General features: G+C 56.3%; 1 long non-coding RNA gene across 1 annotated transcript; it reads right to left on the bottom strand.

The window, feature by feature from the left end:
• Positions 1-11,517: 11,517 nt before the first annotated feature.
• LOC120373119 lies at positions 11,518-16,376 on the bottom strand. Its single transcript, XR_005585400.1, has 3 exons — positions 16,257-16,376; positions 11,828-11,973; positions 11,518-11,585 (listed from the first exon to the last, which is right to left on the bottom strand). It is a non-coding gene; the product is annotated as an uncharacterized LOC120373119 (long non-coding RNA).
• Positions 16,377-16,824: the final 448 nt, after the last annotated feature.

Raw genomic sequence — 16,824 nt, 5'->3', positions numbered from 1 at the left:
GTCCTTGGCGGAGCTGAGCACACAGCAATAGTTCAGGGCTCAGGTCCTGGCGGAGCTGAGCGACAGCAATAGTTCAGGGCTCAGGTCCTTGGCGGAGCTGAGCACACAGCAATAGTTCAGGGCTCAGGTCCTTGGCGGAGCTGAGCGACAGCAATAGTTCAGGGCTCAGGTCCTTGGCGGAGCTGAGCGACAGCAATAGTTCAGGGCTCAGGTCCTTGGCGGAGCTGAGCACACAGCAATAGTTCAGGCTCAGGTCCTGGCGGAGCTGAGCACACAGCAATAGTTCATGGTTCAGGTCCTTGGCGGGAGCTGAGCACACAGCAATAGTTCAGGGCTCAGGTCCTTGGCGGGAGCTGAGCACACAGCAATAGTTCGGGGCTCAGGTCCTTGGCGGGAGCTGAGCGACAGCAATAGTTCAGGGCTCAGGTCCTTGGCGGAGCTGAGCACAGCACAGTTCAGGGCTCAGGTCCTTGGCGGGAGCTGAGCACACAGCAATAGTTCAGGGCCCAGTTCCTTGGCGGGAGCTGAGCACACAGCAATAGTTGAGGGCTCAGGTCCTTGGCGGGAGCTGAGCGACAGCAATAGTTCAGGGCTCAGGTCCTTGGCGGGAGCTGAGCACACAGCAATAGTTCAGGGCTCAGGTCCTTGGCGGGAGCTGAGCACACAGCAATAGTTCAGGGCTCAGGTCCTTGGCGGAGCTGAGCACACAGCAATAGTTCAGGGCTCAGGTCCTTGGCGGAGCTGAGCACACAGCAATAGTTCAGGGCTCAGGTCCTTGGCGGAGCTGAGCACACAGCAATAGTTCAGGGCTCATGTCCTGGCCGGGCGCTGATCACACAGCAATAGTTCAGGGCTCAGGTCCTTGGCGGGAGCTGAGCACACAGCAATAGTTCAGGGCTCAGGTCCTTGGCGGAAGCGGAGCACACAGCAATAGTTCAGGGCTCAGGTCCTTGGCGTGAGCTGAGCACACAGCAATAGTTCAGGGCTCAGGTCCTTGGCGGGAGCTGAGCACACAGCAATAGTTCAGGGCTCAGGTCCTTGGCGGGAGCTGAGCACACAGCAATAGTTCAGGGCTCAGGTCCTTGGCGGGAGCTGAGCACACAGCAATAGTTCAGGGGTCAGGTCCTTGGCGGGAGCTGAGCGACAGCAATAGTTCAGGGGTCAGGTCCTTGGCGGGAGCTGAGCACACAGCAATAGTTCAGGGCTCAGGTCCTTGGCGGTAGCTGAGCACACAGCAATAGTTCAGGGCTCAGGTCCTTGGCGGGAGCTGAGCACACAGCAATAGTTCAGGGCTCAGGTCCTTGGCGGGAGCTGAGCACACAGCAATAGTTCAGGGCTCAGGTCCTTGGCGGGAGCTGAGCACACAGCAATAGTTCAGGGCTCGGGTCCTTGGCGGGAGCTGAGCACACAGCAATAGTTCAGGGCTCCGGTCCTTGGCGGGAGCTGAGCACACAGCAATAGTTCAGGGCTCAGGTCCTTGGCGGGAGCTGAGCACACAGCAATAATACAGGGCTCAGGTGCTTGCCGGGAGCTGAGCGACAGCAATAGTTCAGGGATCAGGTCCTTGGCGGGATCTGAGCACACAGCACAGTTCAGGGCTCAGGTCCTTGGCGGGAGCTGAGCACAGCAATAGTTCAGGGCTCAGGTCCTTGGCGGGAGATGAGCGACAACAATAGTTCAGGGCTCAGGTCCTTGGCGGAGCTGAGCACAGCAATAGTTCAGGGCTCAGGTCCTTGGCTGGAGCTGAGCACACAGCAATAGTTCAGGGCTCAGGTCCTTGGCGGGAGCTGAGCACACAGCAATAGTTCAGGGCTCAGGTCCTTGGCGGGAGCTGAGCGACAGAAATAGTTCAGGGCTCAGGTCCTTGGCGGGAGCTGAGCACACAGCAATAGTTCAGGGCTCAGGTCCTTGGCGGGAGCTGAGCACACAGCAATTGTTCAGGGCTCAGGTCCTTGGCGGAATCTGAGCACACAACAATAGTTCAGGGCTCAGGTCCTTGGCGGGAGCTGAGCACACAGCAATAGTTCAGGGCTCAGGTCCTTTGCGGGAGCTGAGCACAGCAATAGTTCAGGGCTCAGGTCCTTGGCGGGAGCTGAGCACACAGCACAGTTCAGGGCTCAGGTCCTTGGCGGAGCTGAGCACACAGCAATTGTTCAGGGCTCAGGGCCTTGGCGGGAGCTGAGCACACAGCAATAGTTCAGGGCTCAGGTCCTTGGCGGGAGCTGAGCACACAGCAATAGGTCAGGGCTCATGTCCTTTGCGGGAGCTGAGCACAGCAATAGTTCAGGGCTCAGGTCCTTGGCGGGAGCTGAGCACCCAGCAATAGTTCAGGGCTCAGGTCCTTGGCGGAGCTGAGCACACAGCAATAGTTCAGGGCTCAGGTCCTTGGCGGAGCTGAGCACACAGCAATAGTTCAGGGCTCAGGTCCTTGGCGGAGCTGAGCGACAGCAATAGTTCAGGGCTCAGGTCCTTGGCGGAGCTGAGCACACAGCACAGTTCAGGGCTCAGGTCCTTGGCTGGAGCTGAGCACACAGCAATAGTTCAGGGCTCAGGTCCTTGGCGGAGCTGAGCACAGCAATAGTTCAGGGCTCAGGTCCTTGGCGGGAGCTGAGCACACAGCAATAGTTCAGGGCTCAGGTCCTTGGCGGGAGCTGAGCACACAGCAATAGTTCAGGGCTCAGGTCCTTGGCGGAGCTGAGCACAGCAATAGTTCAGGGCTCAGGTCCTTGGCGGAGCTGAGCACACAGCAATAGTTCAGGGCTCAGGTCCTTGGCGGGAGCTGAGCACACAGCAATAGTTCAGGGCTCAGGTCCTTGGCGGGAGCTGAGCACAGCAATAGTTCAGGGCTCAGGTCCTTGGCGGGAGCTGAGCACACAGCAATAGTTCAGGGCTCAGGTCCTTGGCGGAGCTGAGCACAGCAATAGTTCAGGGCTCAGGTCCTTGGCGGAGCTGAGCACACAGCAATAGTTCAGGGCTCAGGTCCTTGGCGGGAGCTGAGCACACAGCAATAGTTCAGGGCTCAGGTCCTTGGCGGAGCTGAGCACACAGCAATAGTTCAGGGCTCAGGTCCTTGGCGGGAGCTGAGCACACAGCAATAGTTCAGGCTCAGGTCCTTGGCGGAGCTGAGCACACAGCAATAGTTCAGGGCTCAGGTCCTTGGCGGGAGCTGAGCACACAGCAATAGTTCAGGGCTCAGGTCCTTGGCGGAGCTGAGCACACAGCAATAGTTCAGGGCTCAGGTCCTTGGCGGAGCTGAGCACACAGCAATAGTTCAGGGCTCAGGTCCTTGGCGGGAGCTGAGCACACAGCAATAGTTCAGGGCTCAGGTCCTTGGCGGGAGCTGAGCACACAGCAATAGCTCAGGGCTCAGGTCCTTGGCGGAGCTGAGCACACAGCAATAGTTCAGGGCTCAGGTCCTTGGCGGAGCTGAGCACACAGCAATAGTTCAGGGCTCAGGTCCTTGGCGGAGCTGAGCACACAGCAATAGTTCAGGGCTCAGGTCCTTGGCGGGAGCTGAGCACACAGCAATAGTTCAGGGCTCAGGTCCTTGGCGGAGCTGAGCACACAGCAATAGTTCAGGGCTCAGGTCCTTGGCGGGAGCTGAGCACACAGCAATAGTTCAGGGCTCAGGTCCTTGGCGGAGCTGAGCACACAGCAATAGTTCAGGGCTCAGGTCCTTGGCGGGAGCTGAGCACACAGCACAGTTCAGGGCTCAGGTCCTTGGCGGGAGCTGAGCACAGCAATAGTTCAGGGCTCAGGTCCTTGGCGGGAGCTGAGCACACAGCAATAGTTGAGGGCTCAGGTCCTTGGCGGAGCTGAGCACACAGCAATAGTTCAGGGCTCAGGTCCTTGGCGGGAGCTGAGCACACAGCACAGTTCAGGGCTCAGGTCCTTGGCGGAGCTGAGCACACAGCAATAGTTCAGGGCTCAGGTCCTTTGCGGGACCTTAGGAGACAGCAATAGTTCAGGGCTCAGGTCCTTGGCGGGCGCTGAGCACACAGCAATAGTTCAGGGCTCAGGTCCTTGGCGGAGCTGAGCACACAGCAATAGTTCAGGGCTCAGGTCCTTGGCGGAGCTGAGCACACAGCAATAGTTCAGGGCTCAGGTCCTTGGCGGAGCTGAGCACACAGCAATAGTTCAGGGCTCAGGTCCTTGGCGGAGCTGAGCACACAGCAATAGTTCAGGCTCAGGTCCTTGGCGGGAGCTGAGCACAGCAATAGTTCAGGGCTCAGGTCCTTGGCGGAGCTGAGCACACAGCAATAGTTCAGGGCTCAGGTCCTTGGCGGGAGCTGAGCACACAGCAATAGTTCAGGGCTCAGGTCCTTGGCGGGAGCTGAGCACAGCAATAGTTCAGGGCTCAGGTCCTTGGCGGAGCTGAGCACACAGCAATAGTTCAGGCTCAGGTCCTTGGCGGAGCTGAGCACACAGCAATAGTTCAGGGCTCAGGTCCTTGGCGGGAGCTGAGCACACAGCAATAGTTCAGGGCTCAGGTCCTTGGCGGAGCTGAGCACACAGCAATAGTTCAGGGCTCAGGTCCTTGGCGGAGCTGAGCACACAGCAATAGTTCAGGGCTCAGGTCCTTGGCGGGAGCTGAGCACAGCAATAGTTCAGGGCTCAGGTCCTTGGCGGAGCTGAGCACACAGCAATAGTTCAGGGCTCAGGTCCTTGGCGGGAGCTGAGCACACAGCAATAGTTCAGGGCTCAGGTCCTTGGCGGGAGCTGAGCACACAGCAATAGTTCAGGGCTCAGGTCCTTGGCGGGAGCTGAGCACACAGCAATAGTTCAGGGCTCAGGTCCTTGGCGGGAGCTGAGCACACAGCACAGTTCAGGGCTCAGGTCCTTGGCGGGAGCTGAGCACACAGCAATAGTTCAGGGCTCAGGTCCTTGGCGGGAGCTGAGCACACAGCAATAGTTCAGGCTCAGGTCCTTGGCGGAGCTGAGCACACAGCAATAGTTCAGGGCTCAGGTCCTTGGCGGAGCTGAGCACACAGCAATAGTTCAGGGCTCAGGTCCTTGGCGGGAGCTGAGCACACAGCAATAGTTCAGGGCTCAGGTCCTTGGCGGGAGCTGAGCACAGCAATAGTTCAGGGCTCAGGTCCTTGGCGGAGCTGAGCACACAGCAATAGTTCAGGGCTCAGGTCCTTGGCGGAGCTGAGCACACAGCAATAGTTCAGGGCTCAGGTCCTTGGCGGGAGCTGAGCACACAGCAATAGTTCAGGGCTCAGGTCCTTGGCGGGAGCTGAGCACACAGCAATAGTAAAGTGCTCAGGAACTTGGCTGGAGCTGAACACACAGCAAAAGTTAATGGATCAGGTCCTTGGCGGAGCTGAGCACACAGCAATAGTTCAGGCTCAGGTCCTTGGCGGGAGCCGAGCACACAGCAATAGTTCAGGGCTCAGGTCCTTGGCGGGAGCTGAGAACACAGCAATAGTTCAGGGCTCAGGTCCTTGGCGGGAGCTGAGCACACAGCAATAGTTCAGGGCTCAGGTCCTTGGCGGGAGCTGAGCACACAGCAATAGTTCAGGGCTCAGGTCCTTGGCGGGAGCTGAGCACACAGCAATAGTTCAGGGCTCAGGTCCTTGGCGGGAGCTGAGCACACAGCAATAGTTCAGGGCTCAGGTCCTTGGCGGGAGCTGAGCGACAGCAATAGTTCAAGGCTCAGGTCCTTGGCGGGACCTGAGCGACAGCAATAGTTCAGGGCTCAGGTGCTTGGCGGGAGCTGAGCACACAGCAATAGTTCAGGGCTCAGGTCCTTGGCGGGAGCTGAGCACACAGCAATAGTTCAGGGCTCAGGTCCTTGGCGTGAGCTGAGCGACAGCAATAGTTCAGGGCTCAGGTCCTTGGCGGGAGCTGAGAACACAGCAATAGTTTAAGGCTCAGGTCCTTGGCGGGAGCTGAGCACACAGAAATAGTTCAGGGCTCAGGTTCTTGGCCCGAGCTGAGCAGACATCAATAGTTCAGGGCACAGGTCCTTGGCGGGATCTGAGTAACAGCAATAGTTCAGGGCTCAGATCCTTGGCGGGAGCTGAGCACACAGCAATAGTTCAGGGCTCAGGTCCTTGGCGGGAGAGCTGAGCGATAGCAATAGTTCAGGGATCAGGTCCTTGGCGGAGCGGAGCGACAGCCATAGTTCAGGGCTCAGGTCCTTGGCGGGATCTGAGTGACAGCAATATTTCAGGGCTCAGGTCCTTGGCGGGAGCTGAGCACACAGCAATAGTTCAGGGCTCAGGTCCTTGGCGGGAGCTGAGCGACAGCAATAGTTCAGGGCTCAGGTCCTTGGCGGGAGCTGAGCACACAGCAATAGTTCAGGGCTCAGGTCCTTGGCGGGAGCTGAGCACACAGCAATAGTTCAGGGCTCAGGTCCTTGGCGGGAGCTGAGCGACAGCAATAGTTCAGGGCTCAGGTCCTTGGCGGGCGCTGAGCACACAGCAATAGTTCAGGGCTCAGGTCCTTGGCGGGAGCTGAGCACACAGCAATAGTTCAGGGCTCAGGTCCTTGGCGGGAGCTGAGCGACAGCAATAGTTCAGGGCTCAGGTCCTTGGTGGGTGCTGAGCACAGCAATAGTTCAGGGCCCAGGTCCTTGGCGGAGCTGAGCACACAGCAATAGTTCAGGGCTCAGGTCCTTGGCGGGAGCTGAGCGACAGCAATAGTTCAGGGCTCAGGTCCTTGGCGGGAGCTGAGCACACAGCAATAGTTCAGGGCTCAGGTCCTTGGCGGGAGCTGAGCACACAGCAATCGTTCAGGGCTCAGGTCCTTGGCGGAGCTGAGCCCCCAGCAATAGTTCAGGGCTCAGGTCCTTGGCGGGAGCTGAGCACAAAGCAATAGTTCAGGGCTCAGGTCCTTGGCGGGAGCTGAGCACACAGCAATAGTTCAGGGCTCAGGTCCTTGGCGGGAGCTGAGCGACAGCAATAGTTCAGAGCTCAGGTCCTTGACAGGAGCTGAGCACACAGCAAGAGTTCAGGGCTCAGGTCCTTGGCGGGAGCTGAGCACACAGCAATAGTTCAGGGCTCAGGTCCTTGGCGGGAGCTGAGCACACAGCAATAGTTCAGGGCTCAGGTCCTTGGCGGGAGCTGAGCACACAGCAATAGTTCAGGGCTCAGGTCCTTGGCGGGAGCTGAGCACACAGCAATAGTTCAGGGCTCAGGTCCTTGGCGGAGCTGAGCACACAGCAATAGTTCAGGGCTCAGGTCCTTGGCGGAGCTGAGCACACAGCAATAGTTCAGGGCTCAGGTCCTTGGCGGAGCTGAGCGACAGCAATAGTTCAGGGCTCAGGTCCTTGGCGGGAGCTGAGCGCCCGGCAATAGTTCAGGGCTCAGGTCCTTGGCGGAGCTGAGCACACAGCAATAGTTCAGGGCTCAGGTCCTTGGCGGGAGCTGAGCACACAGCAATAGTTCAGTGCTCAGGTCCTTGGCGGGAGCTGAGCACACAGCAATAGTTCAGGGCTCAGGTTCTTGGCGGGAGCTGAGCACACAGCAATAGTTCAGGGCTCAGGTTCTTGGCGGGAGCTGAGCGACAGCAATAGATCAGGGCTCAGGTCCTCGGCGGCAGCTGAGCACACAGCAATAGTCCAGGGCTCAGGTCCTCGGCGGGAGCTGAGCACACAGCAATAGTTCAGGGCTCAGGTCCTTGGCGGGAGCTGAGCACACAGCAATAGTTCAGGGCTCAGGTCCTTGGCGGGAGCTGAGCACACAGCAATAGTTCAGGGCTCAGGTCCTTGGCGGGAGCTGAGCACACAGCAATAGTTCAGGGCTCAGGTCCTTGGCGGGAGCTGAGCACACAGCAATAGTTCAGGGCTCAGGACCTTGGCGGAGCTGAGCACACAGCAATAGTTCAGGGCTCAGGTCCTTGGCGGAGCTGAGCGACAGCACAGTTCAGGGCTCAGGTCCTTGGCGGGAGCTGATCACACAGCAATAGTTCAGGGCTCAGGTCCTTGGCGGGAGCTGAGCACACAGCAATAGTTCAGGGCTCAGGTCCTCGGCGGGAGCTAAGCACACAGCAATAGTTCAGGGCTCAGGTCCTCGGCGGGAGCTGAGCACACAGCAATAGTTCAGGGCTCAGGTTCTTGGCGGGAGCTGAGCACACAGCACAGTTCAGGGCTCAGGTCCTTGGCGGGAGCTGAGCGACAGCACAGTTCAGGGCTCAGGTCCTTGGCAGGAGCTGAGCACACAGCAATAGTTCAGGGCTCAGGGTCTTGGCGGGAGCTGAGCACACAGCAATAGTTCAGGGCTCAGGTCCTTGGCGGGAGCTGAGCGAAAGCAATAGTTCAGGGCTCAGGTCCTTGGCGGAGCTGAGCGACAGCAAGTTCAGGGCTCAGGTCCGTGGCGGGAAATGAGCACACTACAATAGTTCAGGGCTCAGGTCCTTGGCGGGAGCTGAGCACACAGCAATAGTTCAGGGCTCAGGTCCTTGGCGGGAGCTGAGCACACAGCAATAGTTCAGGGCTCAGGTCCTTGGCGGGAGCTTAGCACAGCGCAATAGTTCAGGGGTCAGGTCCTTGGCGGAGATGAGCACACAGCAATAGTTCAGGGCTCAGGTCCTTGGCGGGAGCTGAGCACACAGCAATAGTTCAGGGCTCAGGTCCTTGGCGGGAGCTGAGCACACAGCAATAGTTCAGGGCTCAGGTCCTTGGTGGGAGCTGAGCACACAGCAATAGTTCAGGGCTCAGGTCCTTGGCGGGAGCTGAGCACACAGCAATAGTTCAGGGCTCAGGTCCTTGGCGGGAGCTGAGCACACAGCACTAGTTCAGGGCTCAGGTCCTTGGCGGGAGCTGAGCACACAGCAATAGTTCAGGGCTCAGGTCCTTGGCGGGAGCTGAGCACACAGCACAGTTCAGGGCTCAGGTCCTTGGCGGAGCTGAGCACACAGCAATAGTTCAGGGCTCAGGTCCTTGGCGGAGCTGAGCACACAGCAATAGTTCAGGGCTCAGGTCCTTGGCGGGAGCTGAGCACACAGCAATAGTTCAGGGCTCAGGTCCTTGGCGGGAGCTGAGCACACAGCAATAGTTCAGGGCTCAGGTCCTTGGCGGGAGCTGAGCACACAGCAATAGTTCAGGGCTCAGGTCCTTGGCGGGAGCTGAGCACACAGCAATAGTTCAGGGCTCAGGTCCTTGGCGGGAGCTGAGCACACAGCAATAGTTCAGGGCTCAGGTCCTTGGCGGGAGCTGAGCAACCAGCTGGTAGGTCCAGACTTCTCTGTCTGAGCGCTGGGGTGAGGGGGAGACTGCCACCCGTGAGTGGGGTGGCAGGGGGGACACAGGCCCACCCACTCCACTGTGTCCCAGCCCTGGGCCCTAAGAGCAGCATTTAGTCTGCTGCTGTGTCGGTGGGGTCCTGACCGCAACACACCGATATCGGCTCAACGTCTGCTGTAGCCAGACTGGGTTCAGCTACCCCCGGGCTACTTTCCATTTCCCCCTCCATGGGTACCTGCTCAGTACCTGTGTCCGGCGCTGGGTCCCACACCATGGGCTCCTCGTCGTGCTGAGTGTCGGCTAGCTCCGGCTGCTCCTCAGGACGCGGGTCCGGGTTACGCTCAGGTAGCTCCTCGGTGTACCGTGCTCGGGGAAGGCTCGGCCAGTCCACTTCAGGATACCGGGCTCTGGGCAGGCTCGGTCCAGCAGGAGCTCGGTCAGGAGCGTCTGTCCTCTCCGGCTGCCGGGCTGCAACTGAGCGCTGGGCCAGGGCTTTTATACTTCCTGTCCCGCCCCTTGACTTCCGGGGGGCGGGGACAGGCGGCAATGGCTCCGCCCACTGTGGCGGCTGTTCTGGCTCCTCCCTCTCAGGTGTGGCTGGGAGCTAGACCGCCTCACTACAGGCCTGTCTACTGCAGCCAGGTGTTGACTATGTGCAGGCACATCCGGAGCCAGAGTCCATATCTGCGCCTGAGGTCAAAGCTGGGTGGTCGAAATTGCCGGTGTTGGGGAAGACCAGGAGGAGGAGGAGGCAGGGCTGGAGCGGGTGGCTGGAGGGCCTGGAGCGAGGCTAGAGAAAGGCAAGGAGAGTACTGAGCCGGGGTTCAGAACCCAAATCTGGAGCCAAGAAGGGTCACACCAAAGTCATAGCCAGAGACCGGAGTCAAGAGTCCAGCCAGAGTCAACAGCGAGAAACCGGAGGGCAGGGCAGGGCAGGGGGTACATGCGGGCGGGAATGTGGATGACTTACTGGAGGCCTGGAGGCCCCTCATCGGGGGACTCCCTTCCTAGCAATAACAGAAGGACAGCGGGATGACAAAGATGTCTCTGAGCCTGGGGTCCAAGCCAAGGGGAGCTCCCATCCAGGCTGTGTGCCAGGACCCCGACACCCTCCCTGTTCATTTCACACTCACAGACCCCATAGCCAGAGGGGAGAATAAAGGGGCAGAAGCGAAGGTGCCCCTGGGGGAAAGGCTGTAGGCCGGGACCCAGTCCACTTCCGAGATCTACACCCAGGATTGTGTGACCAGGCCCACAGCCCTTCCTCTGCATCTCAGTTCCCACCTGCCAGACGGGGAGGCTGCTCCCCTGCCCCAGGGTGTTTGGGGGGAGTTTCCTTCCTGGCTGGGAAGGGCTCAGATACTGGGTGGGTGGATTGGGCCCTGGCTGGGGGATGGTCGGATGGGCACAGGGTGTTACTAGTCCCCACCGCCCCAGTCCTCCTCCCTTTCCCCTGGGTCTCCCCTCACCTCCAAAGAGGGAGCCTTGAAACACAGGGCTCCCAGACCCCACGGAGGAGCTGCTGGACCCGCAGGAGAATACAGAGCTGGTGCTGTCACTGAACTCCTGCTCTGGGCTGGGAGGAGGTGCCACAAGTGCCAGGCTGGGGCTGGCGGGAGGCTTCTGAGTTGCCAGGCTGGGGCTGGCAGGAGGCTCCTCCGTGGCCAGGGTTGGCCTGGCGGGAGGCTCCTCCTTGGCCAGAGTGGTGCTGGCAGGAGGCTCCTCCGTGGCCAGGGTAGTGCTGGCAGGAGGCTTCTCAGTCACCAGGATGGTGCCGGCAGGAGGCTTCTCCGGGGCCAGGGTGGTGCCGGCGGGAGGCTCTTCCGTGGCCAGGGTGGTGCCGGCGGAAGGCTCTTCCGTGGCCAGGGTGGTGCCGGCGGGAGGCTCTTCCGGGGCCAGGGTGGTGCCGGCGGAAGGCTCTTCCGTGGCCAGGGTGGTGCCAGCGGGAGGCTCTTCCGGGGCCAGGGTGGTGCCAGCGGGAGGCTCCTCTGGGGCCAGGGTCGGGCTGGCGCAGGGCCCCTCAGCTGCCACGATGGTTGGCGGCTCCTGCTGGGCCCTGGGGCGCAGCTCCTGGATCCTTGGCTTCCTGAAAAGGAAGCCCCAGAGCTGCCGTCCCCGGCTCCTGCCCTCCCCTGGCTCTCTGCTCCACGGCTGAACCCGGGGACACCTCCGTTTCGGCCCAGAAGGTGCCTCCGGGTCAGCTAGAGGAGCTGCTGTCTTCCGCCTTCTCCAGCAGGCGAAGCAGCTCCTCCCTTTCCCCTGGCCATGAGCCTCTTCCCCGTCTGCGGGGACAGAGGGGCCGCTCTCCACCTGGGCAGGCTGGCTGATGTCTTCTTCTGGCTGTGGAGCCACCTGCCCGGCCTTCCTCCTGAGCATCTGCCTGATTCGCCTCATCCTGGAAGTGAGTGGGGAGCAGCCATGAGTCTGGCTTCAAAGCAGCCTCTCATTAACGAGCCTGCCTGCTCCTCTGCCCACCTCCCCTCTGCTGAGGCAATTTCTCCTCCCTACACATCCCACCGCAGGGCACAGAAACCCTTAACCTGGGGAACAAACCCTGACAAGGGACGGGCTGGGAGCCCTAGTGGTGGGATATTCCCACCACACTGGGGATGGCTCTGGAGAACTCCACTTACTTACTCTAGATCAGATGATGCTGAATGGCAGATGCTCGGGGTTGCTCCTCCCTTCACCCTCCTCGCTCTCCGCACCCAGGTGGCCGGCAACGGGTGCCGCTCAATGCCCTGCCAGCAGGGCAAGGGGTAGAAACCAGAGCTCTAAACTGGCTTTGAAAACAATACAATGCCACTAGCGGAACGCTCCTGGGACACTCCATAGCTGTACCCGGGGCCACCTCCATTTGGGCCCAGAAGGTGCCTCAGGGTCAGCTAGGGGAGCTGGGGGCTTCCTCCTCCTCCAGAAAGCCAGAACTGGCAGTGCCAGCAGGACTCGATTCCCAGTCTCCCTGGCTCCGAGTGGGACCTGTTGTAGTGACTGACGGATTTGCTCCTTGTCCCCCATCCAAAGCCAATAACACATCTCTGGGTTGGCAGTCATGAGTTAGACCTTCTCAGCACCCTCTGTCTCCCGCAGCCCTCAGCTGTTCCTTGGACTGCGGTGGCTTGGACGGTAACAGGAGTGGATATTGTTACTGGCTCACTGGGTGGTTCTAGCCAATGAGCGTCTCAGTCTAGCCTCAGAGGCCCACACCCCCTGACACTACAGGTCAGGGTGGATTGATTTCATTCCAAATGTTTTGTAGTTGTATTTTTGAGTTATTTTCCTAATGAGAGATTGATTCTCATGAAATTCTTAGTGGTGGCCGATGACAGAACACGGAGCAATGGTCTCAAATTGCACTGTGGAAGGCTTAGCTTGGCTATTAGGAAACACTAGTTCACTAGGAGGGTGGTGAAGCCCTGGAATGGGTTCCCTAGGGAGGTGGTGGAATCTCCATCCTTACAAGTTTTTAAAGGTCAGCTTGACAAAGCCCTGGCTGGGATGATGAAGTTGGGGTTGGTCCTGCCTGCAGCAGGTGGGTTGGACTAGATACCTCCTGAGGTCTGTTCCAGCCCTAGTCTTCTATGATGCTAGGAATAGGGATTCATTCAAACATGCTGACTTGCTGGTTTTGCAGGATACAGAAAAACAAAAAGGTTGACTGAACCATTTGTTTTCATTTCAAACAAACTGAGGTAAAGAAGTATCTCTAGTTCGTGCACTGAACTGATTGTTCCTGCTCATAACGTCCTTCCAGATTTTAGAAGTAGTAGCTCACACCTCCTCCTCTCTAGCCTTTATTCATATTTTACAAGGGGAAAAGAAGCCTTCATCCTTTTCAACTCCCAATCAGTTTCTTACATTTGAATGAAGTAGCTGCATCAACTGGAATGAAGAAAATATTCTTTCTGCACCCACAGAAGAGGCTAGTGCTGCCAAAATCTGGCTGAGTGTTTCAATAACTTCTGGACCCCCAGGTGCTTAGGCAATGACTTCCAACAGTTCAGTGCTTTGACTTCCCCTGACACTTGGCAGCAAACATGGACTTCTTCATATATGTAGTTATTTAAATTACTTTAATAGGCTGGAGCAACTAGAGTCCTTAACATCACTTGTCATCATTTCAAATTTTATACTGGATAAGTTTTAAAAAAAGCTTTTTCAATATAAATTTAAAAAACCCAGTTTAAATAAAAATAAAATCTCTTTTGTGGGGGAGGGGGGGTTAGGTTGTGAAAAAGCCACTGACTGGTCTTGCCCTTGATTTTAGAAGAACTGCTTCATCTGAGAGAATCAGAAACTGCTTGTATTCTAGTCAAGGAGAGGAGGCAGCAAAATTCATCCTAGCAGTAATTTGTTGGGCCTTATTTGCTCAGTCTCAAACAAACAAGTGTGCAAAACTCTAGCTAGTCTCTTTTATGTAGGCCCAGCTAAGAGGTGGTGGGAGGGGCAGGAATGCTGTCTCCGTCCCAGATCCAGTGGCAATTGCACAGGATATTGCCACAAAACCTACATTTTACTGCCAAACTCTCTAAGCCAGTCCTCTCCTGCGCTTCCTGGTTTCTAAGTTTCAAATCCACAAAACCTTCCCCTTGACAGTCATTGCCCAGGTGGTGCAGCAGGCAGAGGAACCTGAGCAGTAACATTGTGACACCAGAGGTAACTCAGCCACCTGTCACTCCCTGACTCCACTAACCCGGAGCGTAAACCCAAGCCTGAGCCCTGCCTTGGGCATCGCTCCCACGGAAACCTGCAGGCTCATTTACTGACTTATGCAAATCACCTGTGGAGAGTTAGCACTGACTGGCTGAATTCATTCTCAAGTCACAATGCCCTTTAGCTTACAGCACGAATGGAAGGGGCACAGGGTGGAAATCAGGCTTTTCTGGTGGCCCGTTTTCCAATTGAGAAGAAGGGACAAGAGGGAAGCAAAATGGCCACATTCCAAACACTCCCAGCGAGTCACAGATTAATTCCAAGCCCAGAGGAAACCACTGTCGTCTGACTTTCTCTTTCACTTTGGCCATAGAATGTGCCTCAAAAGAATTCCCATAGGAATTAGAGCAGGTTTTTAGTAAAACACCCAAGCTTGATTTTAAAAGAGGCCAGTTGTGGAAAATCCAGCACAACCCTCAGTGAATTGCTCCAAACTCTAATGTTAAAAATGCTCCTCGCCTTCTTTCCAGTGTGTATTGGTCTAGCTTCAGCTTCCAGCCATTGTCTGCTCATAACCTTTCTCTGGTAAAGGGAAGATGGAGGCTTGCTGCAGCAAGGCTCCAGGGCTCTGCGAGGTTCCCCCGCCCCACATCCCTGTCCTGCCTGGCTGTTGGCAAGGGAGCTCTGTGAGGTCACAGACGTCTCACTCATAGAATCATAGACTATCAGGGTTGGAAGGGACCTCAGGAGGTGTCTAGTCCAACCCCCTGCTCAAAGCAGGACCAATTCCCAACTAATTGTCTTTGCTCAATGGGCTGAGTTCCTGCCAAAAGCTTTTGTGAAGTCACTGCCACACCCACCTTTCCCTGGCAGGCCTGACCTCTGCCCCTGGCCAGCCCCGCTGGATGTTTGAGCTGCACCCCGGATCACCCCACTTGCTCATTATTGATTCTGGGGAGCAAGCAGGCTACCCAGTAAAACAGCAGAGTCTGTTCCGCACCCCACACTGAGTTTTTCATAGAGGCATCAGTTGTGAAACAATTCAGTCTCCTAATCTGGCCTCTATTTCACGGGCTATGAAATTTCACACTCTTAGCGCCCTATTGAGCCCATTTGCTTGTAATTCACTAAAAGGCACCTTCCCAACCAGTTATGAGGGTAGGACACCAGGAAACAGAGACTCCACCTCTCCCCTGGGTAATTTCTTCCAGTGGCTAGTCTCCCTCACTGTCATAATTATATTGGAAATTGACAACCTCTGATAAGGGCCCAATTTATGACAATCTTTTAAATAATTTAAATAGAAGAGAAAAAATAACATTCAGTAGAACATGTTCACTGCCAAGCTTTTCAGACAGTCGAACCACTGATGTGATAGCTAAGGCCCTGGAAGCAAAGCTAGCTGAAATGCTAACCCAGCTTCGGGCAGCAGTAGCTTCCTTGAAAAGTGCAGAAAATATTGTCTTCCTTTCAGTTTATTCAAATCGTTCAGTTCAATCGACTAGTTTGCTGAAATTCAAGAAAGCCATTGGGAATTCACGAAACAGGCAAACTTGTTTTCCTCCCTCAATCTATGGATAAAAACTAAGGGGTAGATCTACTGGTTCATCAGTCTAGAAACATGTGGAGACTAGAATGTATCATTTCAGTTCACGAACCACACATCAAATTGCCTTTGTTTAAGAAATCGGTTAGTTTGAAATGCAAAATATTTTGATACAACTTCTTTCTTATGCTTCTCTTTCTAGCTCTGGCATGGCCTTGCTGTGTGACCAAAGAGAGGTCACTTCTTTTCTCTTTCCCTCGGTATCATGGGGGATGGAGAAAATTCTCTCAGCCCTAGCAGGAGAGAGATTTGAGCAAGTCAGGCGCGTTAGGGCCCTCGTGCTCTAAAGGACAATGGGCGATTATTGTTTGGGGTAAGAATCCCGACAGATTTGTTACTTGTCCCCCAACCAAAGCCAATAACACATCTCTGTATTTTCAGTCATGAGTTAGACATTCTCAGCACCCCTCTGTCTCCCGCAGCTCTCAGGTGTTCCTTGGCTTAGGGAGGCTTGGATGCTAAGAGAACTGGAATTATTTTACTGGCTTCTTGGGTGTTACAAGCCCATGAGGGTCTCAGTCTGGCCCCCAAGGCCCGCACCGCAGACACTAAAGATCAGGAGGGGTTGATTTCACTCAAAGTGTTTTGTATTTGCATTTTTGAATTATTTTCCTAATGAAAGATTGATTCTCATGAAATCTTAGAGCTGGCAGATGACAGAACAAGGAGCAATGCTCTCAAGTTGCAGTGTGGAAGGCTCGGATATCAGGAAAAACTTTTTCCCTAGGAGGGTGGTGATGCCTTTGAATCTGCTAGGATAGAGTCTCCTATCTTGTATCTATATCTAGAACCTATATTTTTTCTTACCTTCTACACAGATGACAACGTCTTTGAACCAAATACACACGGGAATGAAAAACACACGCACTGAATGTCCTGCACACCAACGTCTCTTGGTCCTGAGTGAGAGACCGCGAGCTGGAGGCTTGCTGCAGCAAGGCTACAGGGCTCTCCGAGGTTCCCCCTGCCCCGCATCCCTGTCCTGCCTGGCTGTTGGCAAGGGAGCTCTGTGAGGTCACAGACGCCTCATCATCTTTGCCCAATAGGCTGAGTTCCTACCAAAGGCCTTTGTGAAGTCACTGCCACACCCACCTTTCCCTGGCAGGCCTGATGTCTGCCCCTGGCCAGCCCAGCTGGATGTTTGAGCTGCACCCCAGATCACCCCACTTGCTCATTATTGATTCTGGGGAGCAAGCAGGCCACCCAGTAAAACAGCAGAGTCTGTTCCTCACTGAGCTTTTCATAGAGGTTATGAAACAATTTGATCTCCTAATCTGGCCTCTATTTCACAGGCTATGAAATTTCACACACTTTGCACCATATGAAGCCCAATTGCTTGTAAGTCACTAAAAGGCACCTTCCCAACCAGTTATGA

The sequence above is a fragment of the Mauremys reevesii genome, linkage group 10, assembly GCF_016161935.1.
Source record: "Mauremys reevesii isolate NIE-2019 linkage group 10, ASM1616193v1, whole genome shotgun sequence".
NCBI lineage: Eukaryota > Metazoa > Chordata > Testudines > Geoemydidae > Mauremys > Mauremys reevesii.
This window is presented reverse-complemented; position numbering and strand designations above follow the sequence as displayed.